The 11,381-nt window shown below is 48.2% G+C and overlaps 1 pseudogene; it reads left to right on the top strand.

Moving 5' to 3' along the window:
* The first annotated feature begins 623 nt into the window (after positions 1 to 623).
* Positions 624 to 10,313, top strand: LOC139540570 (1-phosphatidylinositol 4,5-bisphosphate phosphodiesterase eta-2-like; annotated as a pseudogene).
* The last annotated feature ends 1,068 nt before the right edge of the window (positions 10,314 to 11,381 follow it).

Genomic DNA, 11,381 nt, shown 5'->3' with positions numbered 1-11,381 from the left:
CCCCCCCACTAGGGGCGCCACCCGGCGTCCCACCTGGGCAAACCGGCCGAGACATGGGCGCTGGGCAAGCCGGTTGAGGCGTGGAAGCCCGACGAACCGGCTGGAGCGTGAGAGCCTGGCGAGCCGGCTGAGGCATAGGAGCCTAACGATCCGGCTGAGTCCAGACGCCTGTCGATCCCGCTGAGGAAACCCGATGATCCGGTGGATTGTGACGTGGGATGGGAAGCCACCGAGCCAACCGAGGCAATGAAACCTCTCGAGCCAGCCAGGGCATGAAAGCTCGACGGGCTGGCTTAGGCACCCCCGGTTCCATCGGCGGCAGAATCCACCCCCGACGTCACCGACAAAACAAAAAACAAACAAACAAAAAACTCCTGGACAGGCTGGGCAGACAAGAACTGACGATCCAGCTGAGGCCCGACGTGGGATGGGAGCCCTCCGAACCAACCGGGGCAAGGAAACCTCTCGAGCCTGCTAGGGCGTGGAAGCCCGACGAGCAGGCTAGGCACCCCCGGTTCCATCGGTGGTGACCCAGAGCCGATGCCACTATACCAACCAGAACGCCAGTACTCCCCGATGCTTTGTGTGATGGCTTCTGCATTCTGTCACGATCTATCACAAGGATGACGCTGGAGAGACGAAGCAGGTACGGGGAGTAACATTTAATAAAATAACGGACATCGAACGAGACATAAACAGCTTAGCAAACAGAAAAACAATCAATGCAGAAGCGGGGAACAGAGCTGGGGAACTGACACATATAGGGGAGGAAATGAACAGGTGATAAGAGAGTCCAGGTGAGTCCAATAACGCTGATGCGCGTGACGAGGAAAGGCAGGTGTACGTGATGGATGGCAGGAGTGAGTGATGCAAGGCATTCTGGCGCCCTCAAGCGCCAGGGGGAGGGGAAGAGCGGGAGCAGACGTGACAAAAATATGTCCTTCTGCCCCTGAACAAGGCAGTTAACCCACTGTTCCTAGGCCGCATTGTAAATAAGAATTTGTTCTTAACTGACTTGCCTAGTTAAATAAAGGTTACATTTTTTAAAATAGAATGGGCTTACTGAATAACTCACTGACTTTCAATGTGGCATTGTCATTGGATGCCACCTTTCCAACAAGTCAGTTCATCAAACTTCTGCCCTGCTAGAGCTGCTGCGGTCAACTGTAAGTGCTATTATAGTAAAGTGGAAACTTCTAGGAGCAACAACGGCTAAGCCACAAAGTGTTAGGTCACAGAACGGGACTGCTGAAGCGTGTAAAAATCATCTGTCCTCAGTTGCAACACTCACTACCGAGTTCCAAACTGCCTCTGGAAGCAACGTCAGTACAAGAACTGGTCATCGGGAGCTTCATGAAATGGGTTTCCATGGCCGAACAGCCGCAAACAAGCCTAAGATCACCATGTGCAATGCCAAACGTCGGCTGGAGTGGTGTAAGGCTCGCCACTATTGGACTCTGGAGCAGTGGAAACACGTTCTCTGGAGTGATGAATCACGCTTCACAATTTGGCAGTCAGACAGACAAACCTGGTTTTGGCAGATGCCAGGAGAACACTACCTGGCTGAATGCATAGTGCCAACTGTAAAGTTTGGTGGAGGAGGAATAATGGTCTGGGGCTGTATTTCATGGTTCGTGCTAGTGTAACAGTTTAACTTTAGTCCGTCCCCTCGCCCCGACCCGGGCGCGAACCAGGGACCCTCTGCACACATCAACAACAATCACCCACGAAGCATCGTTACCCATCGCTCCACAAAAGCCATGGCCCTTGCAGAACAAGGGGAACCACTACTTCAAGGTCTCAAAGCGAGTGACGTCACCGATTGAAACGCTATTAAAGCAAACCACCGCTAACTAGCTAGCCGTTTCACATCGGTTACACTAGATCCCTTAGTTCCAGTGAAGAGAAATCTTAACCCTACAGCATACAATGAAATTCTAGACGATTCTGTGCTTCCAACTTTGTGGCAACAGTTCGGGGAAGGCCCTTTCCTGTTTCAGCATGACAATGCCCCGTGCACAAAGCGAGGTCCATACAGAAATGATTTCTCGAGATCGGTGTGGAAGAACTTGTCTGGCCTGCAAAGAGCCATGACCTCAACCCCATCGAACACCTTTGGGATGAATTGGAACGCTGACTGCGAGCCAGGCCTAGTCGCCCAACATCAGTGCTCAACCTCACTAATGCTCTTGTGAACTTGCAATTCCACAAATGAACATGACATTTTCACATGAGAAGGTTTTTCACGTGAAACTGCCATTCACATAAAGTGAAAACAAGTTTTTCTCGTTACATGTGAAAGGGTGGTGTTAACATGTGAACTCTAAATTTAATACATGTGAAAATATAGTTTCAGATGTGAATTTAAGCTCAACATGTGAAAACAGCTATTTCACGTGAAAAAGTGATTTCACATGTGAAAATTAGATGTTCACATGTGAAACTGCAAATTTGACATGTTTTTTTGTTGTTGTAACGGTGGGCCCAAATGCTATTCTTTTAGGGCACAAAAGTACAGTACAGGGACAGAAAGATCTGTACTGTATGAGCACAAAGGCCATCTGATGTTAACCACGTGTGTGTATGTGTTCCTCCCTCCCTGTGGCTTGTCTGCAGCGGAGAGGTGTATGTGTTCCTCCCTCCCTGTGGCTTGTCTGCAGCGGAGAGGTGAATGTGTTCCTCCCTCCCTGTGGCTTGTCTGCAGCGGAGAGGTGTATGTGTTCCTCCCTCCCTGTGGCTTGTCTGCAGCGGAGAGGTGTATGTGTTCCTCCCTCCCTGTGGCTTGTCTGCAGCGGAGAGGTGAATGTGTTCCTCCCTCCCTGTGGCTTGTCTGCAGCGGAGAGGTGAATGTGTTCCTCCCTCCCTGTGGCTTGTCTGCAGCGGAGAGGTGAATGTGTTCCTCCCTCCCTGTGGCTTGTCTGCAGCGGAGAGGTGAATGTGTTCCTCCCTCCCTGTGGCTTGTCTGCAGCGGAGAGGTGTATGTGTTCCTCCCTCCCTGTGGCTTGTCTGCAGCGGAGAGGTGAATGTGTTCCTCCCTCCCTGTGGCTTGTCTGCAGCGGAGAGGTGTATGTGTTCCTCCCTCCCTGTGGCTTGTCTGCAGCGGAGAGGTGAATGTGTTCCTCCCTCCCTGTGGCTTGTCTGCAGCGGAGAGGTGTATGTGTTCCTCCCTCCCTGTGGCTTGTCTGCAGCGGAGAGGTGAGTGTGTTCCTCCCTCCCTGTGGCTTGTCTGCAGCGGAGAGGTGTATGTGTTCCTCCCTCCCTGTGGCTTGTCTGCAGCGGAGAGGTGAATGTGTTCCTCCCTCCCTGTGGCTTGTCTGCAGCAGAGAGGTGAATGTGTTCCTCCCTCCCTGTGGATTCTCTGCAGCGGAGAGGTGAGTGTGTTCCTCCCTCCCTGTGGCTTGTCTGCAGCGGAGAGGTGTATGTGTTCCTCCCTCCCTGTGGCTTGTCTGCAGCGGAGAGGTGAATGTGTTCCTCCCTCCCTGTGGCTTGTCTGCAGCGGAGAGGTGAATGTGTTCCTCCCTCCCTGTGGCTTGTCTGCAGCGGAGAGGTGAATGTGTTCCTCCCTCCCTGTGGCTTGTCTGCAGCGGAGAGGTGAATGTGTTCCTCCCTCCCTGTGGCTTGTCTGCAGCGGAGAGGTGTATGTGTTCCTCCCTCCCTGTGGCTTGTCTGCAGCGGAGAGGTGAATGTGTTCCTCCCTCCCTGTGGCTTGTCTGCAGCGGAGAGGTGTATGTGTTCCTCCCTCCCTGTGGCTTGTCTGCAGCGGAGAGGTGAATGTGTTCCTCCCTCCCTGTGGCTTGTCTGCAGCGGAGAGGTGTATGTGTTCCTCCCTCCCTGTGGCTTGTCTGCAGCGGAGAGGTGTATGTGTTCCTCCCTCCCTGTGGCTTGTCTGCAGCGGAGAGGTGAGTGTGTTCCTCCCTCCCTGTGGCTTGTCTGCAGCGGAGAGGTGTATGTGTTCCTCCCTCCCTGTGGCTTGTCTGCAGCGGAGAGGTGAATGTGTTCCTCCCTCCCTGTGGCTTGTCTGCAGCAGAGAGGTGAATGTGTTCCTCCCTCCCTGTGGCTTGTCTGCAGCGGAGAGGTGAATGTGTTCCTCCCTCCCTGTGGCTTGTCTGCAGCGGAGAGGTGTATGTGTTCCTCCCTCCCTGTGGCTTGTCTGCAGCGGAGAGGTGAATGTGTTCCTCCCTCCCTGTGGCTTGTCTGCAGCGGAGAGGTGTATGTGTTCCTCCCTCCCTGTGGCTTGTCTGCAGCGGAGAGGTGTATGTGTTCCTCCCTCCCTGTGGCTTGTCTGCAGCGGAGAGGTGAGTGTGTTCCTCCCTCCCTGTGGCTTGTCTGCAGCGGAGAGGTGTATGTGTTCCTCCCTCCCTGTGGCTTGTCTGCAGCGGAGAGGTGAATGTGTTCCTCCCTCCCTGTGGCTTGTCTGCAGCAGAGAGGTGAATGTGTTCCTCCCTCCCTGTGGCTTGTCTGCAGCGGAGAGGTGAGTGTGTTCCTCCCTCCCTGTGGCTTGTCTGCAGCGGAGAGGTGTATGTGTTCCTCCCTCCCTGTGGCTTGTCTGCAGCGGAGAGGTGAATGTGTTCCTCCCTCCCTGTGGCTTGTCTGCAGCGGAGAGGTGTATGTGTTCCTCCCTCCCTGTGGCTTGTCTGCAGCGGAGAGGTGAATGTGTTCCTCCCTCCCTGTGGCTTGTCTGCAGCGGAGAGGTGAATGTGTTCCTCCCTCCCTGTGGCTTGTCTGCAGCGGAAAGGTGAGTGTGTTCCTCCCTCCCTGTGGCTTGTCTGCAGCGGAGAGGTGTATGTGTTCCTCCCTCCCTGTGGCTTGTCTGCAGCGGAGAGGTGTATGTGTTCCTCCCTCCCTGTGGCTTGTCTGCAGCGGAGAGGTGAATGTGTTCCTCCCTCCCTGTGGCTTGTCTGCAGCGGAGAGGTGAATGTGTTCCTCCCTCCCTGTGGCTTGTCTGCAGCGGAGAGGTGAATGTGTTCCTCCCTCCCTGTGGCTTGTCTGCAGCGGAGAGGTGTATGTGTTCCTCCCTCCCTGTGGCTTGTCTGCAGCGGAGAGGTGAATGTGTTCCTCCCTCCCTGTGGCTTCTCTGCAGCGGAGAGGTGAGTGTGTTCCTCCCTCCCTGTGGCTTGTCTGCAGCGGAGAGGTGTATGTGTTCCTCCCTCCCGGTGGCTTGTCTGCAGCGGAGAGGTGAGTGTGTTCCTCCCTCCCTGTGGCTTGTCTGCAGCGGAAAGGTGTATGTGTTCCTCCCTCCCTGTGGCTTGTCTGCAGCGGAGAGGTGTATGTGTTCCTCCCTCCCTGTGGCTTGTCTGCAGCGGAGAGGTGTATGTGTTCCTCCCTCCCTGTGGCTTGTCTGCAGCGGAGAGGTGAATGTGTTCCTCCCTCCCTGTGGCTTGTCTGCAGCGGAGAGGTGAATGTGTTCCTCCCTCCCTGTGGCTTGTCTGCAGCGGAGAGGTGAATGTGTTCCTCCCTCCCTGTGGCTTGTCTGCAGCGGAGAGGTGTATGTGTTCCTCCCTCCCTGTGGCTTGTCTGCAGCGGAGAGGTGAATGTGTTCCTCCCTCCCTGTGGCTTGTCTGCAGCGGAGAGGTGAATGTGTTCCTCCCTCCCTGTGGCTTGTCTGCAGCGGAGAGGTGAATGTGTTCCTCCCTCCCTGTGGCTTGTCTGCAGCGGAGAGGTGTATGTGCACCATGCAGACTGGCACCCAGATGACCAAACTGAAAGGGAATATGCGGCTGGTCAGGTTCTTCTACCTGGATGAACACAAGTCCTGCATCCGCTGGACGCCCTCCAGGAAGCAAGGCTTAAAGTGAGTCACACAAGGAATGTTTCAGATAGGGTTTCAGCCTAGTACTTGAGGAATACTCTTGTATTTCCACTTTGTCTACATGCAACCATTTACCAGTCCAATTCCATACTCAATGTGCAAATGACGATACTGCATGTGTGTATTAGCTACCACCTAATTACTCATATAGATTAGACCAGAATGATATGTTATGTTTAGTATGGTTACATAAGACAGAAGGTTAGTTAAGGCAGAAATGAAAGGATGGTGTGTTGGTTGGGGTGGATGGGTAGGTGTATAACAGGAACATCTAGCAACCCAAAGGTTGCGTGTTCGAATCTCATCACGGACAACTTTAGCATTTTAGATGATTAGCTTACTACTTTTTAGCTATTTTCAACCCTTTCCAGAACCCTAACCTTAACCCTTTAACCTAAATCCTAACCTTAACCATAACCTTAACCCCTGACCCTAACCCCTAGCCTCGCTAACATTAGCCACCTAGTTAATGTTAGCATTAGCCACCTAGTTAACGTTCGTACAACAAATTGGAATTCGTAATATATCATACGTATTGCAAATTCGTAACATATTTTACAATTTGGAATTCGAAACATATCATACGAAATGAATGATGGACATCCACAAATTAATACGTACCATAACATATCATAATCATTTGAATGCCCTGGATTTTTGTTTACTATGTTACATCTATTCCTGAGTCCGGGTTGATGAAATCGGTTATTACAGATAATTTACTGCTGTATTATTATTTTTATTTTCTTTACCTTTATTTAACCAGGTAAGTCATTGAGAACACATTCTATTTTACAATAACGACCTGGATTTCATTCCCGTTCATTTTAATGTTGTTTCTCCCCACTCCCAAATCCATCTATGAGGCGTGTGACGGGAAGAGATCTGAGATCTTCCAGCGCTATGCCGACAGCCGCTTTGACCCCAACTGCTGCTTCAGTATTTACCATGGCGACCATGTGGAGTCTCTTGACCTGGAGATGAGGCCCACACCTGGATTACTGGCCTGAATTACCCCATGGCTGGCATCAGTGCCGAAGACAGTCTGGCGAAGAGACAACGCAAAAGGGAACAATATCCTTTACTCTGTTACTGTAGAGCATGTCACTCGTAGGGCACCTGTAGCCTCATGAACAATTGGTGAATATAGACTATAGACCGCCCTAAAAGAGCAATGAATACACACATTTGACAAATAGAATAGGACCTGAATATCATCAGCCTGTGGTTATTTGATTAGATTAGGATACTTTCCAACATTAGTGAAAAATCATGTGTAGCAACACATGTAATTCCAGGGATGTCATGTCACATAGGATGCATTTTGATACACACTAAAAGTAATGTCTTGATGTCATTGGTCACTGGTCTCCGTGTCTCATCCTTAACTCTTATTCCACATGGTTACAACAAACCTTCTCAGAGGCAGACAAAAACGGGGATGGCAATTTGAGCCTTGGAGAGGTTCTTCAGCTGATCCACAAACTCAAGGTGAACCTACCCAGGCAGAAAATCAGAGAGCTGTTTAAGATAAGATCATATTCAGATGATCCAAGATCTGGGGTATCTCAATGTTTCTCATTACAATACAGTAGTTTTACAGAAGATAATTATATTTATCATGTGGATAAATATATATAAAACAAAACCCAGCATCTCTTATAACTACTTTGGAAGAGCTTGCGTTTCAGGTTTCCTTACATGGTTCTAAACACAATGTACCCACCAAATCACTGTCATAACTCATGAGGACGACCATAGCAGAATCACAAATTTCTTTCCATTAAATATCCTGGCTGGTAAATTTAGAGTCATTTCTATCAGTGAATGTAACAGATTAAAGGCCTATTATTATTATAAACAAGTTGTATTGTGAAAACTAATGCAAAATTGCTTATAATAGCATTTATACTCCCAACTGTAATATTATCTTTTAAAGAAAAGCATTATTTTAAAAATGATTTTTTTTAAAACAATAACAACAACAAATGACGGATGCCCCCGTCAGAACACAGGTTGGGAACCACTGCCCTAGGCTACTTTAAAAGTCAGCAACAGGGTTTTACTGATGACAAGACTTTTCCAAACGGGTTTTATGGGTCAAAGATCCTGGCCCTGACAACTTGATCTCCAATCCTAGCTTGGAGCTAGTATGAAGGATGTGATGTCGTGTGTCAGAGTTTCCTAGCCGTACCTTGAGAGAGCGCAGGTTGGTCGCTGTACAGGAGGAGCACGCTAGAGGAAGCCCAGGGCATATGGCCACCACTGAAAATAACAGATGGCTGTCGTTGTAAAACTGTATCTGTTCAGCATTATGCTCCAGTAATCCATGCTGAGGCACTTTGAGTGCGGTGTGTTCCATTACATTACCTGTCTTCTGTCTATCTTAACTCCTCATGTCAAACACAGTGTTGTTTTGTGTCAGTCTGTGGCTGTGCAAGTAGAATGTGTATTAGTAGTTGTGTTCTTTAGAGGATTTGTTTTCTGTGTTTATCTTAGACAAACAGTGACATAAATCTAACCAGCAGCAAAAGCACTGTCCCAGTCTAACCCTAAACCTAGCCCTAAACCCAACTCTTCTCACCCTAAACCTAATCCTAAACCCTAACCCTAAACCTAAACATTAACATTTTCTTTCCATTTTCAGGGAGCAGACACAGACGATAACCAGGGTTTGTTAGCGTTTGAAGAATTCTGCACCTTCTATAAGATGATGTCTACGTGCAGATGACCTTGTCTGGTTCATGGAAATTGAACAGAAGGTAAAACTGAATTAAAGCAGAATATGTAAGATATTTTTTACATTCTTCAGTCATTGTTGCTCTCTCTTTTCTTTTCTTATTTTTCTGTGTGGTAGATGGTGGGTGTCACCATAGATTATTGTCTGGAGATAATGGGTCAGTTTGAGCAATGTGCTCAAAACCTACAGAATATAGTTCTGGGCATCGATGGTAATGATTTTCATGACACAAGCACTTGTAACTTAAGTATCACAGCCCACAGAAATATCAAAATACAAAACAGAATGTCAATGACAGAAAGGTCACGCGTCACAATTCTTGCATAAGGTTTCACCAACCTGCAGGGGATATCTTTAACCCAGACCACCATCATGTGCACCAGGACATGACCCAGCCCCTGTGTAACTACTTCATAGCCTCGTCCCACAACACCTACATGACAGGGGACCAGCTTCTGTCTGAATCCAGGGTAGACATGTATGCCAACGTGCTCCAGGCTGGCTGTCGCTGTGTGGAAGGTAAGCTTAGGCACTATCCTGACCCTTTAACTGCCTCCCCACTGAAAACATTGCAGTGCTGTTCTCTTACTAGTACATACCATCCTCATCACTCACTTGATCTCTCACTCGATCACCCGATCACTCACTTACTCACCGTGTCTCTCAGTGGACTGCTTGGATGGACCAGACAGGGAATCTATTATTTATCATGGCTACACACTGACATCCAAGATCCTCCTCAAAGACTTCATTGAAACCATTAACAAATATGCCTTTACAAAGAATCAGTAAGTACCTTCATTTTGTCACCATATCCAGCCCAGGTATAGATAGCAATAGCAAACCATTCATGGGCAACTCACTTTACATTCCAATATGTTGAGACCTTAGAGATAGTTAGAGGATGCAACATTGTATCTGTCCCGTTCTGGCGTATGTGAGAGCATGTGCAGCACCATTGAGGCCATCTCCATTTTGAAGTAGTTCATTTTCGTCTTCTACTACTTTTATGAGTTGGTAAACAAACTGAACGGATGTACACTGCCACGTAGAGTGTGTTGTTTGAACAGGTATAAAGCAAAGGTTGGCGATTTACTGCCACCTCCAGATGTGGAATGTTTGCTCAAAAGTATAATTCATTGGCTGATCACTCCTGATGACCTGGATGGAATTATGTGATCCTTCCTGAACCCATAGGAAGTCCCACCCAGTTGACTACTTCAAAATTGTGAAAGTCCTCAATGGCACTGCATGCTAAAACACTAGAGTATCTATCTCTATGGTTGTGTCATACATCCCCAGGTACCCAGTTATCCTATCCATAGAGAACCATTGCACAGTGCCCCAGCAGAAGAAGATGGCTGAGTCTCTGATGGAGGTACTCCAGGACAAGGTGGACCTGTCTACGGTCAATATGAATGAATTCAGAAAGCTGCCCTCCCCAGAGCTCCTGAAAAGGAAAGTTCTAGTCAAGGTAGAGCCATCTTTTCTTTGTCAATTTGTTGTTCAACCAATGGAAGCACTCAGTCATTTTTATAGCGATAATTTCCAAATCATGAAATGTTACCCCAATAAATATAACATTACTGAACATCTTCTGTTGAAATAATAAGGTAGGGAAAGAAGCTCCCAGCTAACATTGACGGTGATGCAGAGGTAGGGGATGTGTCGGATGAAGACAGTGGGGAAGAGGAAGATGAGGATGAAGATGACATCCAGATGAACACAGATGTAAGACTGTTACTACTGTTTAGGCTAAAATAGACTGAGGGCAAAATATACATGTTTAGAGTAAAAATATCCCAGGACATTTGTTGTGTTCCTTAAGTCCCTCTAGGTGGCATAATAGCCCAATTTCTGGAACTTTTTCAGTTGATTGCTGTTTTGCAGTGTATGGGGGGGATCTGGCTGGGACAGATCCCCTCCCATCTGGCATGGACTAATAAAGTAGCTATGTCTTATACCACATGATACTATCAGGTGCTCTGTCATAAGATGATGCTGAAGCCATTGGGTATTCCATCAGACAGTGAGATAGCGGATGGCTGATAGCTGATAGTTGGTGGCTGATTGTTTCTGCAGGGAGTCTTGCTTGGCTACCCAAAGTCCTTGCTCCAGCCAAACGCTCCGCCATGCCCACATACATTAGTTTCTTCTCCGCAATGAGTCTGGATCTGATTACCTCCCAGACGATTTCTAGAATTCAGACACATTCTAACAGTTCTGATTGGTCCCAGAAACCGATGAGTTGGGCCAGAGCCAGAACATGCTTGGGTAAAGCGGCATTTTGAAAACGTGTCATTGGCTTTGATACTTTGAATGGTTAGAGATAGTCCAATTGCTGATGACTTTGTTTTGTACAACAGCCCATTTTGATGTCATCACAAACGACATCAATGATGGCAGTCTCAGACTGAAGTATGCAGCCGAACATAGAGCATTAATTCAGTTTAAGTCGTCAGGCCGTCTAGAATCTGGAATATGTTTTACTATTTCAGGGCAACACAGCTGGTACTGCAGATGAGCCCAAACCCAAGAAACGCAGGTATATCATGGGCAGCTTCAAACGCAAGGTCAGCTGATTCGCTCATACAACTCCCTCCCTCCCCACCCAGTCTTCGCTTCACCACACCACGCTTGCCAATCATGTTTATGCAAATTAACATCTCTCCTCTTCACCATTCCCTCCAGCATGCAAATTATTATTTCCTCACCAGCACAAATGCAAATCACAAACTCCTTTCACCACCTTTACTAGTGTGTAAATGTAGTCATTATCATCATTCACTCTCAGAAAAAAAGGTACAGAATTGTACTTAAAAACTTCTTGTC

Source organism: Salvelinus alpinus, chromosome 2 (assembly GCF_045679555.1).
Source record: "Salvelinus alpinus chromosome 2, SLU_Salpinus.1, whole genome shotgun sequence".
In the NCBI taxonomy this organism is placed as follows: Eukaryota; Metazoa; Chordata; class Actinopteri; order Salmoniformes; family Salmonidae; genus Salvelinus; species Salvelinus alpinus.
The sequence above is the reverse complement of the archived record's forward strand: the minus strand, read 5'-3'. Positions and strand labels throughout refer to the sequence as shown.